Below are 17,908 nucleotides of genomic sequence, written 5' to 3'. Positions count from 1 at the left end.
ACTAGAATCTGAAGTCAAATGTCTACTGTTTGCTGATGATCTGGTGCTTCTGTCCCCAACCAAGGAGGGCCTACAGCAGCACCTAGATCTTCTGCAGATTCTGCCAGACCTGGGCCCTGACAGTAAATCTCAGAAAGACAAAAATCATGATTTTCCCGAAAAAGGTCCAGTTACCAGGACTACAAATTCCATCTAGAATTTAAACACAAACAACTATACATACCTCTGCCTAAACATCAGCGCCACAGGTAACTTCCACAAAGCTGTGAATGATCTGAGAGACAAGGCAAGAAGGGCATTTTACGCCATCAAAAGGAACATAAAATTTGACACAAAATTAAGATCTGGCTAAAAATACTTGAATCAGTTATAGAACCCATTGCCCTTTGTGGTTGTGAGGTCTGGGGTCCGCTCACCAACCAAGAACTCACAAAATGGGACAAACACCAAATTGAGACTTTGAGGAATTCTGCAAATATATCCTCAGATTACAACGTAAAACACCAAATAATGCATGCAGAGCAGAATTAGGCAGATACCCACTAATTATCAAAATCCAGAAAAGAGCCGTTAAATTCTACAACCACCTAAAAGGAAGCGATTCCCAAACCTTCCATAACAAAGCCATCACCTACAGAGAGATGAACCTGGAGAAGAGTCCCCTAAGCAAGCTGGTCCTAGGGCTCTGTTGACAAACACAAACACACCCCACAGAGCCCCAGGACAACAGCACAATTAGACCCAACCAAATCATGAGAAAACAAAAAGATAATTACTTGACACATTGGAAAGAATTAACAAAAAAACAGAGCAAACTAGAATGCTATTTGGCCCTAAACAGAGAGTACACAGTGGCAGAATACCTGACCACTGTGACTGACCCAAACTTAAGGAAAGCTTTGACTATGTACAGACTCAGTGAGCATAGCCTTGCTATTGAGAAAGGCCGCCGTAGGCAGACATGGCTCTCAAGAGAAGACAGGCTATGTGCACACTGCCCACAAAATGAGGTGGAAACTGAGCTGCACTTCCTAACCTCCTGCCCAATGTATGACCATATTAGAGAGACATTTTTCCCTCAGATTACACAGATCCACAAAGAATTTGAAAACAAATCCAATTTTGATAAACTCCCATATCTACTGGGAGAAATTCCACAGTGTGCCATCACAGCAGCAAGATTTGTGACCTGTTGCCACAAGAAAAGGGCAACCAGTGAAGAACAAACACCATTGTAAATACAACCCATATTTATGCTTATTTATTTTAACTTGTGTGCTTTAACCATTTGTACATTGTTACAACACTGTATATATATAATATAACATTTGTAATGTCTTTATTGTTTTGAAACTTCTGTATGTGTAATGTTTACTGTTAATTTGTATTGTTTATTTCACTTTTGTATAATATCTACCTCATTTGCTTTGGCAATGTTAACACATGTTTCCCATGCCAATAAAGCCCCTTGAATTGAAATTGAAATTGAGAGAGAGAGAGAGAGAGAGAGAGAGAGAGAGAGAGAGAGAGAGAGAGAGAGAGAGAGAGAGACGGAGAGAGAGAGAGAGACGGAGAGAGAGAGAGAGACGGAGAGAGAGAGAGAGAGAGAGAGACGGAGAGAGAGAGAGAGAGAGAGAGAGAGAGAGAGACGGAGAGAGAGAGAGAGAGAGAGACGGAGAGAGAGAGAGACGGAGAGAGAGACGGAGAGAGAGACGGAGAGAGAGACGGAGAGAGAGACGGAGAGAGAGACGGAGAGCGAGAGAGAGACGGAGAGAGAGAGAGAGAGAGAGACAGAGAGAGAGAGAGAGAGAGAGACGGAGAGAGAGAGAGAGAGAGAGAGACGGAGAGAGAGAGAGACGGAGAGAGAGACGGAGAGAGAGACGGAGAGAGAGACGGAGAGAGAGAGAGAGACGGAGAGAGAGAGAGAGAGAGAGACGGAGAGAGAGAGAGACGGAGAGAGAGAGAGAGAGAGAGACGGAGAGAGAGAGAGAGAGAGACTTTTTTTTGACTTTTTGTCTTTCTTTATTGAAACATTTTCATTTCATTTAACACTCACCCCCCCCTAAAAATAAAAAAACAAAAATATATCCTGTACTGCATACATGTACCATACTCACCTTTCCATCTACCACATGATACAAACCAACATCACCATACACAAAAACAATACCCTCTCCTACAACCGTATATCCAAAACATCTTCCCCAGCAATACAGACAGCCCCCCCAACACACCATATCTCCTCAAACATCTCCACACATTTGATCAGTTTATAGAACTCAAACTCAACCCTAAGGCGCGCAGAGACCATCCCATTAAACAATAGTAAAGGGTCTGTTATCCCCCCACCTTTGACCCTGTTTCTCCTTGTTAGCCAAATAGCTAATTTTGCCTGAGCAAACAGAAAATTCAACAAAACACATTTTTCTTTCTCCTTACTCGAATACCTGTATCCCATTATAAACATCCCAACAGCAAAAACCACCCCCAACCTCTCACACAGACATTCCAACAGAGACATTAATGGCATTAACCTGGTGCACACAGAAAACACATGAATCACAGTTTCATTCATTTGACAGAAAGGACACCCCTGCCCAATTCCCGGATCAACACGTGCCAACCAGCTGTTAGTGGCCAGGGCTCCATGAAGAACCCTCCACTGGAGGTCCCCTGACCTCTTTGGTACTGGGGGTTTGTAGAGCGCCCTCCATCTAAAACCCACCATACTCTCCGCCCCACATACCCCCTGCCACTGATGTGCCTTCACTCCTGTTAGACTTATAATGTTCCTAACCTTAACGCAGAGGTTGTAGAGAGCTTTACCTCCCACCCCCTCAAATTCCCCCAGGCTCGGAGTGTTAAAATCTAACAAGTCCTCCAGACCCCCTTGCCAGTCTCCAGTCTCTGCCGTCACCTGCAGTGGCGGAAACATTGGTGGCCCCTCTCCCTTTGGCCTCTCAAACACCCCCCTTACCTGCTCAGACAGTGCCTCCTGGACCTCCTCCAGGAATCTCTCCAACAGTCTAAGAGACGTTATTCCTGTTTGTTGCGCCAAGACCTCCGGGGTTTTCCACCCCTCCTCTCCCAGCAGTCTCAGGTCACCTAGCCTTCGTAAACCCCCTGCCATCAGTTGCCTCTGCAGGGTGGCAGACTGAACCGATCTCAAAGGGATGGCTGGGTTGTGGAAAATAGGCTCCTCCCACACCCACTGCCCAGGCTCCACACCCCCTTCTCGTATGGGCCTTAGCAGCTGCCAGGCCCTCAGCACCGCAGAGTAAAACTCTGAGAGACCTGCTGTACTCAGCCTCTCCAGCTTCATGAGGAACAGCTGCCGGTCCAACCCTAATCCACCAGCTCTCCTCAGCAGTGCGCATGCTGGTTCCCTCCAGCCAACATCGGTATGATACAGCAGTCTCTGTACCGCCTTTAGCCGGAAAGCAGCCATCCTGCTCTCCAGTTCCACCAGGCCCTGTCCTCCTTCGTGGACGGTCATGTACAACACTGCTGCCTTCAGCCAGTGATGTCCCGACCAAAAGAAATCCACCAGCTTGCGTTGCAGGTCTGCAAGCAGACCGGCGGGGGGGTTGAGGACAGCCAGTTTATGCCACAAGGAAGATGCCACCAGGTTGTTAATTATCAGCACCCTCCCTCTATATGACACTTGGGATAGGAGCCACCTCCACCTGGCCAGTCTTGACACCACTGCCTGTGACAGCCCCTCCCAGTTCTTCCTGACCCACCTCTCCGAGCCCAGGTACACCCCCAACACTTTAAGCCCTTCACAACCCCACTGCAAACCCCCTGGAAGCAGAGGAGGAGCCCTATCCCCCCATGCCCCACATAACAGAGCTTTGCTCTTTCCCCAGTTTACCTTAGCTGATGAAGCTCCCTCGTACACCTTCAGACTGGTCTCTAGTTCCTGCATATCTTGCCCATCCCTGACCATCACAGAAACATCATCTGCGTATGCTGAGACTGCTATTCCTGTCACCACACCCATGCCTGTCCAGCACACTCCCTGCAGTCTCCTGCGTAGCAGTCCTAAAAAAGGCTCAATGGCTAGTGTGTATAGCTGCCCAGATAGAGGGCATCCTTGTCTAATGCCCCGTCTCACCCAGACTGGCCTACTGAGCCCCCCTCCCACCTTAACCATACATGACACCCCAGCATACAACAGCTTCACACAGGTCACAAAACTCTTCCCAAACCCAAACACAGACATCACATTAAACAGATACTCATGATCCACTCTATCAAAAGCCTTCTCTTGATCTAAAGAGACCAGTCCAAAGTTCACATTAGAACCTCTCGACAAGTCCAACATGTCCCTAATCAAGAACAAGTTGTCCGTGATTGAGCGTCCCGGTACACAATATGTCTGGTCCTTGTGTATTATAGAGTCCAGATGGGACTTCAGTCTGTTAGAGAGGACCTTGGCAAAAATCTTGTAGTCCGCACAGAGTAATGCCACAGGCCTCCAGTTCTTAAGTTCACACAAGTCCCCTTTTTTGGGCAGGAGAGTCAGAGCCGCCCGACGGCAGCTCATCGGCAACTCTCCTACCCCGATGCATTCACGCAAGACGCAAAAGAAATCCTGTCCAATTATTCCCCAGAATTTTTTGTAAAACTCCACTGGGAGTCCATCGACCCCCGGTGCACGACCGGGGGACATCTGGGTTACGGCCTCTGCCAGTTCATGTGACAACAGAGGAATGTCCATTTCATCCCTCTGTGCCCGAGAGAGCTTAGGGAGTCCTGCGAACAAGACCTGAGCACACATAGGATCACACATTTCTGCCCTATACAATTCAGTATAAAACTCCACAGTCCGCTCCCGCATCTCCCCCACCACAGAGGTCACCCGCCCATCAGACAGCCGTAGACAATGCATACCCTTGGCTTCACTGCTCTGTCTTTCCAAACCAAAGAAGAAGGAGCTGGGAGCATCCATCTCCTTGAGCATGGAGAACCTAGCTCTTACAAGTGCTCCCTTTGCTTTAACCTGGAAAAAACTGCCAGGTCCCTACGTAATTCGGCTAAATTAGCCTGGAGGCCTACATTGCCTTGCCCCACCATCTCTACCTCCATCTCACTAATACACCGCTCTAGTTCCCCCAATACTCTCCTAGCCTCTGATGATGAGAGAGCTGTGTACTGTTGACAGAAAAGCCGAATCTGCACTTTCCCCACATCCCACCATTGACTCAGAGACTCATACTCCTCTCTTCGCTGCCCCCACCTTTCCCAAAAGGTCTGGAAAACTGAGCAAAAAGTGGCATCTTGTAAGAGCTTTACATTGAACTTCCAATAAGATGCCTGCCGGGGCCCTGGTGAAATAGACAGCCGAGCCATGGTTATGTGATGGTCCGAAAAACCCACTGGGAGAATGGTAGCGCCCAGCAGCCTATTGCTCTGATTCCTAGATATGTAAAAACGATCAAGTCGGGCTGCACTCACCCTAGCCCCAAAAACCTTCACCCATGTATACTGTCTTGTGTTTGGATGTTTAGTTCTCCAAACATCCACTAGGTCAAACTGATTAATGATGTCCCCTAACACTCCCACTGACGCTGAATGAGGCTCTTCCCCATTTCTGTCTTTTGTAAAATCCATTGTACAGTTCCAGTCACCTCCGATCACCAGCGTCTCCTCAGGCGCTACTTGTGAGAGTTCCTGTCTAAGACTCCCAAATAGAACCCCTCTTTCTCTCCCTGTGTTAGGCGCATACACATTTATAAAAACAAAACCCATGCTGTTAATTTCTGCTTTAACAACAAGCAACCTACCCTTACACACTTCCTTTGAGGAGCAAATTTTTACTGACAGACCCGGTGCAAAAAGGACTGCCACCCCTGCACTAAGATTTGTCCCATGGCTCAACACACTTGCCCCTTTCCACCAGAGCCCCCAATCAACTTCATTCACCACATCACTATGCGTCTCCTGCAGAAACAACACATGTACTTTTTTTTGTTTTACATATTCACCCAACACACTCCTCTTTCCCGCATCTCTGGCGCCATTTATATTAAGCGAGCCTACCCGAAGAGTCTCCATAAGAAGTGGGAGAAAAGCCAGCAGAGAAATAGACCAATAGCAAAGCTCAAAAAGCCCCAGTGTCAGAAAGAAATTAAACATTTAAACAGTGTCTGAAGGTAAACCTTTACGCACTGTTGTGACCCACTTCCTCAACCTAAACCGTTTCCTGGGTGAGAGGACACCATGCCCCTCATTTCTCATTGCATGTTTTACTGATCTTACAAACTTTCTAGGATCAGGAAAAAAAGCCTCAAGATTAACTTTTTTCCCCTTAGTCTCATTCAGGAACCTTGTCAGTTCTCTCAACGTGTACTTAGACCCCTCTGGTTGACTGGCTGTCAGCTCCGGGCCAATTGAAGAAGAGTCTGAAAAAAATAACTCCTCATCCTCTTCCTCAGACTCACTTTCCTCCTCTTCTCTATCTCCCACCCTGACCACCTGCTCTTTCTCTCTGGTTAGGGCCTCACCCACAGCAACAGGCAACATTTCCATTGTGCCTTTGCCCACACCCTTTTTCCTTTTCCGCTTGACACCCTCCTCCTCCACCCCTAATCTCTTACACTTCCCCACTATACTCTCCTCATCCACTAGAATAACCTGACTAGACCCAGTATCATCTACACCACCCTCCATAGCATGACTAGGCCCAGCATCATCTACACCACCCTCCATAGCATGACTAGGGCCAGCCTCAGCTACCCCACCATCCATAGCCTGACTAGACTCAGCCTCTTCTATACCACCATCCATATCCTGCCTAGACTCAGCACCCTTTACACCACCCTCCATAGCATAACTAGGCCCAGCCTCAGCTACCCCACCATCTCTAGCCTGACTAGACCTGGCCTCTGCTTCCCCACCATCTCTAGCCTGACTAGACCCAGCCTCCACTACCCCACCATCTCTAGCCTGACTAAACTCAGCTACAGCTACCCCACCATCTCTAGCCTGACTAAACTCAGCTACAGCTACCCCACCATCTCTAGCCTGACTAGGCCCAACCTCATCTACACCACCATCTCTAGCCTGACTAGGCCCAGCCTCTGCTGTCTGCATCTCCTTACCCCCTGCACTTTGACCTCGATTTCCCCCACTGGCGCCTGTACCCTCACCTTGTCTACGGCCTTTGTGTGGGCACGCAAAACTCTTGTGCCCCAAATCCCCACATTCAAAACACCGTAGACTATCTGTGCTGGCAAAACCTGCATAGAGCCCCTCCCCATGTCTCACTTTAAAGTGCACATTTAGCTGTTGCTCGTTGTTGTTCAGAAACATAAACACTTGCCTCCGGAACGAAACAACGTGTTTAACGGCATCTGCCTGAAACCCTGCTGACAGTACACGGAAACCGCTAGCAAATTTACCAAAACGACTCAGCTCTTTCCTAATTTGATCATCCGTAATAAACGGAGGCAAATTTGCCACTACAACTCTTGTTGAAGGGGTAGAGAGAGGTGAAATTGACACCAACACATCCCTTACAAATATTCCGCTAGCAATTAGCCTACCAACCAAATTAGCCCTTTTCATGAACACAACCACAGCTTTGTTCATTCTAGAAGCAGAATGTATAAACTCAGCTCCTACCTGTTCACCGACCGCGAGCAGAACCTCCTCCACCTTAACTCCGTTCTCAGGAACACACCTGAATCCATGCTGTATAGACAGCGTCTCCTCCGCGCTAGGCTGAGAAGCCATCGCGCACACCACAACTTCCAAACCCCAGGAAAGTTTCTCTGTCCTCTTCCACCCTAACTTTGAAAAAAAAACTTTGGATACCGCTAAAACAAATATTGCATTAACCCTCCACCATAGAAAATAACATGTAAAGAAAGGAATCAAGAAATTAGTTAGGATAGAGCTTTCCACACCAAACACTCAAACTCCAAAAACACCCAGCATGCACTGCGAGAGAGAGAGAGAGAGAGAGAGAGAGAGAGACGGAGAGAGAGAGAGAGAGAGAGAGAGAGAGAGAGAGAGAGAGAGAGAGAGAGAGAGAGAGAGAGAGAGAGAGAGACGGAGAGAGAGAGAGAGACGGAGAGAGAGAGAGACGGAGAGAGAGAGAGACGGAGAGAGAGAGAGAGAGAGACGGAGAGAGAGAGAGAGAGACGGAGAGAGAGAGAGACGGAGAGAGAGAGAGAGAGAGAGACGGAGAGGGAGAGAGAGAGAGAGACGGAGAGGGAGAGAGAGAGAGAGACGGAGAGGGAGAGAGAGAGAGAGACGGAGAGGGAGAGAGAGAGAGAGACGGAGAGGGAGAGAGAGAGAGAGACGGAGAGGGAGAGAGAGAGAGAGACAGAGAGGGAGAGAGAGAGAGAGAGAGAGACGGAGAGGGAGAGGGAGACAGAGAGGGAGACGGAGAGGGAGAAAGAGAGAAAAAGACAGAGAGGGAGAAAGAGAGAAAAAGACAGAGAGGGAGAAAGAGAGAAAAAGACAGAGAGGGAGAAAGAGAGAAAAAGACAGAGAGGGAGAAAGAGAGAAAAAGACAGAGAGGGAGAAAGAGACAGAGAGGGAGACAGAGAGACAGAGACAGAGAGAAAAAGACAGAGAGACAGAGACAGAGAGAAAAAGACAGAGAGACAGAGACAGAGAGAAAAAGACAGAGAGACAGAGACAGAGAGAAAAAGACAGAGAGGGATAGACGAGAGAGAGAGATGAGAGAGATCCAAAATTTATTTTTGATACTGTTGCAAAGCTAACTAAAAAGCAGCATTCCCCAAGAGAGGATGGCTTTCACTTCAGCAGTAATACATTCATGAACTTCTTTGAGGAAAAGATCATGATCATTAGAAAGCAAATTTCGGACTCCTCTTTAAATCTGCGTATTCCTCCAGGGTTTAGCTGTCCTGGATCTGCACAGCTCTGCCAGGGCCTGGGATCGGGAGAGACACTTAAGTGTTTTAGTACTATATCTCTTGACACAATGATGAAAATAATCATGGCCTCTAAACCTTCAAGCTGCATACTGGATCCTATTCCAACTAAACTACTGAAAGAGCTGCTTCATGTGCTTGGCCCTCCTATGTTGAACATAATAAACGGCTCTCTATCCACCGGATGTGTACCAAACTCACTAAAAGTGGCAGTAATAAAGCCTCTCTTGAAAAAGCCAAACCTTGACCCGGAAAATATGTCTGTATGGCCACACTGTATGGCCACAGTGTCTCCTGACCCCTCCTGTCTCAGCCTCCAGTATTTATGCTGCAGTAGTTTATGTGTCGGGGGGCTAGGGTCAGTTGGTTATATCTGGAGTACTTCTTCTGTCTTATCCAGTGTCCTGTGTGAATTTAAGTATGCTCTCTCTAATTCTCTCCTTCTCTCTTTCTTTCTGTCTCTCGGAGAACCTGAGCCCTAGGACCATACGTCAGGACTACCGGGCATGATGACTCCTTGCTGTCCCCAGTCCACCTGGCCTTGCTGCTGTTCCAGTTTCAACTGTTCTGCCTGCGGTTATGGAACCCCTACCTGTCCCAGACCTGCTGCTTTCAACTCTTAATGATCGGCTATGAAAAGCCAACTGACATTTATTCATGATTATTATTTGACCATGCTTGTCATTTATGAACATTTTGAAAATCTTGGCTCTCTCTAATTCTCTCCTTCTCTCTTTCTTTCTGTCTCTCGGAGAACCTGAGCCCTAGGACCATACGTCAGGACTACCGGGCGTGATGACTCCTTGCTGTCCACCTGGCCTTGCTGCTATTCCAGTTTCAACTGTTCTGCCTGCGGTTATGGAACCCCTACCTGTCCCAGACCTGCTGTTTTCAACTCTTAATGATCGGCTATGAAAAGCCAACTGACATTTATTCCTGATTATTATTTGACCATGCTTGTCACTTATGAACATTTTGAACATCTTGGCCATGTTCTGTTATAATCTCCACCCGGCACAGCCAGAAGAGGACTGGCCACCCCTCATAGCCTGGTTCCTCTCTAGGTTTCTTCCTAGGTTTTGGCCTTTCTAGGGAGTTTTTCCTAGCCACCGTGCTTCTACACCTGCATTGCTTGCTGTTTGGGGTTTTAGGCTGGGTTTCTGTACAGCACTTCGAGATATTAGCTGATGTACGAAGGGCTATATAAAATAAACTTGATTTGATTTGATTTGAGAGAGAGACGAGAGAGAGAGAGAAAACAGGAATAATAGCTGTTGTAATTTCTGTAGTTATATGTTAGGGTAGCAAAAAACCTAGCCTGGCCTTGTTGTTATAAACCTTGGCCGGAAACCTCAGTCAAGAAAAGCAGTGGTGCTTGAGATTTTGCGGTTGGTGCGAAAATTATAATGCGTTTTATTAATGAATATGTGTGTGTGTGTGTGTGTGTGTGTGTGTGTGTGTGTGTGTGTGTGTGTGTGTGTACGTGTGTGTACGTGTGTACGTGAGTGTGTGTGTGTGTGTGTGTGTGTGTGTGTGTGTGTGTGTGTGTGTGTGTGTGTGTGTGTGTGTGTGTGTGTGTGCGTGTGTGTGTGTGCGCGTGTGTGTGTGTGTGTCCGTGTGTGCATCAGAAGTAGCATGACTAATAACAGAGTTACAGGAACAGGGATTTGTGTGTATTGTTAGATACTACTGCACTGCTAGGAACACTAGCAGTTCCCTTCACCCACAACAGTATCTGATAAATATGTGACCAATAAAAATCTATTTGATTTTAGGGAGTTCCAGGGTCTTATTTCATCCTTAATAAACGTTGCTGTACAGTATTTTTCACCAGGGTGAAGTTCTCCTTCACTAAAGTAATGAAGAGACATTTTGTTCTAATCTCTCCCTCTCCTTCTCTCTGTCTAGTTTTAAAATGAGTTGTGAGAGAGAAGAGATCGAAAGAAAAAGAAGAGAGGTGATAGAGAGATAAGAGAGGGAGGAGAGACGGGGGTGAGATGAGGAAAGATGACCAATTAGCTACAAGGCGGGAGAGAGGGAGATAGACGGTGAACGGTAGACTAATGGAGAGAGGGAGAAAGGGAGAGAGGGAGAGAGGGGTGGCGAGAGAGAGGGAGCTAAGGAGAGCGGTAGACTAACGGAGAGAGGGAGAGAGGGATGGAGAGAGAGAGGGATGGAGAGAGAGAGGGAGCGAAGGAGAGCGGTAGACTAACGGAGAGAGGGAGATAGACGGTGAGCGGTAGACTAATGGAGAGAGGGAGAAAGGGAGAGAGGGAGAGAGGGGTGGCGAGAGAGAGGGAGCTAAGGAGAGCGGTAGACTAACGGAGAGAGGGATGGAGAAAGAGAGGGATGGAGAGAGAGAGGGAGCGAAGGAGAGCGGTAGACTAACGGAGAGAGGGAGATAGACGGTGAGCGGTAGACTAACGGAGAGAGGGAGATAGACGGTGAGCGGTAGACTAATGGAGAGAGGGAGAGAGGGAGAGAGGGATGGAGAGAAAGAGAGAGCGAAGGAGAGCGGTAGACTAACGGAGAGAGGGAGAGAGGGATGGAGAGAGAGAGGGAGCGAAGGAGAGCGGTAGACTAACGGAGAGAGGGAGATAGACGGTGAGCGGTAGACTAATGGAGAGAGGGAGAGAGGGAGAGAGGGATGGAGAGAAAGAGAGAGCGAAGGAGAGCGGTAGACTAACGGAGAGAGGGAGAGAGGGATGGAGAGAGAGAGGGATGGAGAGAGAGAGGGAGCGAAGGAGAGCGGTAGACTAACGGAGAGAGGGAGAGAGGGATGGAGAGAGAGGGACTGAAGGAGAGCGGTAGACTAACGGAGAGAGGGAGAGAGGGATGGAGAGAGAGAGGGAGCGAAGGAGAGCGGTAGACTAACGGAGAGAGGGAGAGAGGGATGGAGAGAGAGAGGGACTGAAGGAGAGCGGTAGACTAACGGAGAGAGGGAGAGAGGGATGGAGAGAGAGAGGGAGCGAAGGAGAGCGGTAGACTAACGGAGAGAGGGAGAGAGGGATGATTGAAAGGAGGAGGAAGGATAGAAGTAGGTAGATGGAGAGGGAGAGGGAGACTGGAGAAGGTGTATTGGGGCACCTTGGGTGTCTGCTCTCTCCTGATTATTAGTAATGTGTTAGAAGAGTCCTGCAACACGCTCACACACATCCCAGTTATAGACTCCTACTGGTTCTAAGAGCTCCCTCACAGACGTCCCAGTTATAGACTCCTACTGGCTCTATGAGCTCCCTCACAGACATCCCAGTTATAGACTCCTACTGGCTCTAGGAGCTCCCTCACAGACATCCCAGTTATAGACTCCTACTGGCTCTAGGAGCTCCCTCACAGACATCCCAGTTATAGACTCCTACTGGCTCTAGGAGCTCCCTCACAGACATCCCAGTTATAGACTCCTACTGGCTCTAGGAGCTCCCTCACAGACATCCCAGTTATAGACTCCTACTGGCTCTAGGAGCTCCCTCACAGACATCCCAGTTATAGACTCCTACTGGCTCTAGGAGCTCCCTCACAGACGTCCCAGTTATAGACTCCTACTGGCTCTAGGAGCTCCCTCACAGACATCCCAGTTATAGACTCCTACTGGCTCTAGGAGCTCCCTCACAGACATCCCAGTTATAGACTCCTACTGGCTCTAGGAGCTCCCTCACAGACATCCCAGTTATAGACTCCTACTGGTTCTAAGAGCTCCCTCACAGACGTCCCAGTTATAGACTCCTACAGGCTCTAGGAGCTCCCTCACAGATGTCCCAGTTATAGACTACTACTGGCTCTAGGAGCTCCCTCACAGACATCCCAGTTATAGACCTATTCTGGCTCTAGGAGCTCCCTCACAGACGTCCCAGTTATAGACTCCTACTGGCTCTAGGAGCTCCCTCACAGACATCCCAGTTATAGTCCTATACTGGCTCTAGGAACTCCCTCACAGACGTCCCAGTTATAGACTACTACTGGCTCTAGGAGCTCCCTCACAGACATCCCAGTTATAGTCCTATACTGGCTCTAGGAGCTCCCTCACAGACGTCCCAGTTATAGACTACTACTGGCTCTAGGAGCTCCCTCACAGATGTCCCAGTTATAGACTACTACAGGCTCTAGGAGCTCCCTCACAGACGTCCCAGTTATAGACTACTACTGGCTCTATGAGCTCCCTCACAGACGTCCCAGTTATAGACTCCTACTGGCTCTAGGAGCTCCCTCACAGACGTCCCAGTTATAGTCCTATACTGGCTCTAGGAACTCCCTCACAGACGTCCCAGTTATAGACTACTACTGGCTCTAGGAGCTCCCTCACAGACGTCCCAGTTATAGACTCCTACTGGCTCTAGGAGCTCCCTCACAGACGTCCCAGTTATAGACTCCTACTGGCTCTAAGACCTCCCTCACAGACATCCCAGTTATAGACTCCTACTGGCTCTAGGAGCTCCCTCACAGACGTCCCAGTTATAGACTACTACTGGCTCTAGGAGCTCCCTCACAGACATCCCAGTTATAGACCTATACTGGCTCTAGGAGCTCCCTCACAGACGTCCCAGTTATAGACTCCTACTGGCTCTAGGAGCTCCCTCACAGACATCCCAGTTATAGTCCTATACTGGCTCTAGGAACTCCCTCACAGACGTCCCAGTTATAGACTACTACTGGCTCTAGGAGCTCCCTCACAGACATCCCAGTTATAGTCCTATACTGGCTCTAGGAGCTCCCTCACAGACGTCCCAGTTATAGACTACTACTGGCTCTAGGAGCTCCCTCACAGACGTCCCAGTTATAGACTCCTACTGGCTCTAGGATCTCCCTCACAGACGTCCCAGTTATAGACTCCTACTGGCTCTAGGAGCTCCCTCACAGACATCCCAGTTATAGTCCTATACTGGCTCTAGGAACTCCCTCACAGACGTCCCAGTTATAGACTACTACTGGCTCTAGGAGCTCCCTCACAGACATCCCAGTTATAGTCCTATACTGGCTCTAGGAGCTCCCTCACAGACGTCCCAGTTATAGACTCCTACTGGCTCTAAGACCTCCCTCACAGACATCCCAGTTATAGACTCCTACTGGCTCTAGGAGCTCCCTCACAGATGTCCCAGTTATAGACTACTACTGGCTCTAGGAGCTCCCTCACAGACATCCCAGTTATAGTCCTATACTGGCTCTAGGAGCTCCCTCACAGACGTCCCAGTTATAGACTCCTACTGGCTCTAGGAGCTCCCTCACAGACATCCCAGTTATAGTCCTATACTGGCTCTAGGAACTCCCTCACAGACGTCCCAGTTATAGACTACTACTGGCTCTAGGAGCTCCCTCACAGACATCCCAGTTATAGTCCTATACTGGCTCTAGGAGCTCCCTCACAGACGTCCCAGTTATAGACTACTACTGGCTCTAGGAGCTCCCTCACAGACGTCCCAGTTATAGACTCCTACTGGCTCTAGGATCTCCCTCACAGACGTCCCAGTTATAGACTCCTACTGGCTCTAGGAGCTCCCTCACAGACATCCCAGTTATAGTCCTATACTGGCTCTAGGAACTCCCTCACAGACGTCCCAGTTATAGACTACTACTGGCTCTAGGAGCTCCCTCACAGACATCCCAGTTATAGTCCTATACTGGCTCTAGGAGCTCCCTCACAGACGTCCCAGTTATAGACTACTACTGGCTCTAGGAGCTCCCTCACAGATGTCCCAGTTATAGACTACTACTGGCTCTAGGAGCTCCATCACAGACGTCCCAGTTATAGACTCCTACTGGCTCTAGGATCTCCCTCACAGATGTCCCAGTTATAGACTACTACTGGCTCTAGGAGCTCCCTCACAGACGTCCCAGTTATAGACTCCTACTGGCTCTAGGATCTCCCTCACAGATGTCCCAGTTATAGACTACTACTGGCTCTAGGAGCTCCCTCACAGATGTCCCAGTTATAGACTACTACAGGCTCTAGGAGCTCCCTCACAGATGTCCCAGTTATAGACTCCTACTGGCTCTAGGAGCTCCCTCACAGACATCCCAGGTATAGACCTATACTGGCTCTAGGAGCTCCCTCACATACATCCCAGTTATAGACTCCTACTGGCTCTAGGAGCTCCCTCACAGATGTCCCAGTTATAGACTACTACTGGCTCTAGGAGCTCCCTCACAGACATCCCAGTTATAGACTCCTACTGGCTCTAGGAGCTCCCTCACAGACATCCCAGTTATAGACTCCTACTGGCTCTAGGAGCTCCCTCACAGACGTCCCAGTTATAGACCCATGTTTGTTTAAGTGTGTGCGCGTGTCTCTGTCTCTGTGTGTGTCTGTCTCTGTGTGTGTCTGTCTCTGTGTGTGTCTGTCTCTGTGTGTGTCTACCACAGCGAATGCAACAACCATAGAGGTGTTGTCATGGTCACTACAGCCTGGAGGAAGAACAGAATAATAATGACCACAGTAGAAAGACAAAGTGAGAATGAGCTCCACGAGCGAGAAGCCTGTTTCCCTCCGAACTCTCTGACCCCAATCCCAGTAGTCAAAAGATGGGGAGTTATCTTATTTAATGGTATGCGCCCTAAATGACCCCCTATCCTCTTCATAGTACGCTACTTATGACCAAGCCTAATTGGGCTCTGATCAAATGTAGTGCACCATATACAGAATAGTGGGCTATTCATTAATAGTCTCTCATTTGCAAGTCGTCATTATATAATTCACACTGATGTTCTTCTTCCCTCTGGCTAACAGAGCCACTGCTGTCTATCAATCTGTCCGTCTCTTTCTCTCAGTCTCTGCGCATATTGATAATGCCACTAACTTGTCACTCAGTCATAAACAAACACACAGACAGACACCGACACATAGACACACACAGTCAAACAGCCCCCACCGACAACCACACCCGGCAGATAATCCCAGAAAACATTCAAACACACAGAAGCCAATACTAGAGTTTATTGACCTTTATGTTGTCGCAAGAGTTTGACATTTGCCTGCCGATGAACCAGAAGTGTGTTCTTGAAGGGCAGCAGGAAGTGACACGACTGTGGAAGTGACATATGAACAAAATGATGGAAGTGACATGGAAGGATATCTTGTCTTTTTAAAGGACACAAATGCCCTGAAGGAAAGAGAGAGCATATGTGGGACGAACTGATCGGAGGAATGAGAGAGGGGAGGAGAAAAGAGGTGGGAGGGGGAGGAGAAAAGAGGTGGGAGGGGGAGGAGAAAAGAGGTGGGAAGGGGAGGAGAAAAGAGGTGGGAGGGGGAGGAGAAAAGAGGTGGGAGGGGGAGGAGAAAATAGGTGGGGGGGGAGGAGAAAAGAGGTGGGAGGGGGGGAGAAAAGAGGTGGGAGGGGGAGGAGAAAAGAGGTGGGAGGAGAAAAGAGGTAGGAGGGGAGGAGAAAAGAGGTGGGAGGGGGAGGAGAAAAGAGGTGGGAGGGGGAGGAGAAAAGAGGTAGGAGGGGGAGGAGAAAAGAGGTGGGAGGGGGAGGAGAAAAGAGGTGGGAGGGGGAGGAGAAAAGAGGTGGGAGGGGGAGGAGAAAAGAGGTGGGAGGGGGAGGAGAAAAGAGGTAGGAGGGGAGGAGAAAAGAGGTGGGAGGGGTAGGAGAAAAGAAGTGGGAGGGGGAGAAAAGAAGTGGGAGGGGGAGGAGAAAAGAGGTGGGAGGGGGAGGAGAAAAGAGGTGGGAGGGGGAGGAGAAAAGAGGTGGGAGGGGGAGTAGAAAAGAGGTGGGAGGGGGAGGGGGAGGAGAAAAGAGGTGGGAGGGGGAGGGGAAAAGAAGTGGGAGGGGGAGGAGAAAAGAGGTGGGAGGGGGAGAAAAGAGGTGGGAGGGGGAGGAGAAAAGAGGTGGGAGGGGGAGAAGAAAAGAGGTGGGAGGGGGAGGAGAAAAGAGGTGGGAGGGGAAGGAGAAAAGAGGTAGGAGGGGAAGGAGAAAAGAGGTAGGAGGGGGAGGAGAAAAGAGGTGGGAGGGGGAGGAGAAAAGAGGAAGGGAGGAGAAAAGAGGGGGGAGGGGGAAAGAGGAAGGGAGGGGGAAAGAGGAAGTGAGGTGGAGGGGAAAGCCGGAGAGGGGGAGGAGAAGAGATGGGTAAAGAGGAAGGGAGGGAAAAGAGGGGGGGAGGGGGTGGGGGGAGGGGAAAAGAGGAAAGGAGGGGGAAGAGGAACGGAGATGGATGAGAAAAGAGGAAGGGAGGGAAAAGAGGAAGAGAGGGAAAAAGAAGGATGGGAGGGAAAAAGAGGAAGGGAGGGAAAAAGAAGGATGGGGGAAAGAGGAGTGGAGGGGAAGAGGTGGGAGGGGGAGGAGAATCATATCAACCATACTGTGTGTGTCCTAAAAGGCACACTATTCCCTATATAGTGCACTTCTTTTGACCACAGACCTATGGTTCTATATCCCTACGATATAGGGAATGGGGTTCAATTTTGGACACAGACATGGTGGTCATTGATATGCATGGCAGAGGTAGTCTGGGTATGGGTGTGAGAGGACCAATGAGTGGAGAGGACGGCGGTTGGAGAATCATTCAGGTGTCCGGTCCACTCCACTCTAATGTCGGAGACGATTACTGACTACCTGAAGTAATCTAGCGTCTCCTACTAATCACGGTTAAAGGGACCGCCCCCTCTTCACCTTGGGAATCCGTGTCATTCCGTTTGCGTCCCAAATGGAATCCTATTCCTTATATGCAGGCCTTCAGAAAGTATTCCTACCCCTGGACTTATTCCACATTTTGTTGTGTTACAGTCTGAATTTAAAATGGATTAAATTAATGTTTTTCTCTCAGTCATCTACACACAATACCCCATAATGACAAAGTGAAAACATGTTTATAAATGTTTGCAAATTTATTAGCAAAGGTAAATATAGAAATATCTAATTTGCATAATTATTTACCCACCTGAGTCAATAGAATCACTTTTGGCCTCGATTACAGCTGTGAGTGTTTCTGGGTAAGTCTCTAAGAGCTTTCTACACCTTGATTGTACAATATTTGCCCGTTAGTCTTTTAAGCATTCTTCAAGCTCTGTC

The sequence above is a fragment of the Salvelinus namaycush genome, chromosome 5 (genome assembly GCF_016432855.1).
Source record: "Salvelinus namaycush isolate Seneca chromosome 5, SaNama_1.0, whole genome shotgun sequence".
NCBI lineage: Eukaryota > Metazoa > Chordata > Actinopteri > Salmoniformes > Salmonidae > Salvelinus > Salvelinus namaycush.
The sequence above is the reverse complement of the archived record's forward strand: the minus strand, read 5'-3'. Positions refer to the sequence as shown.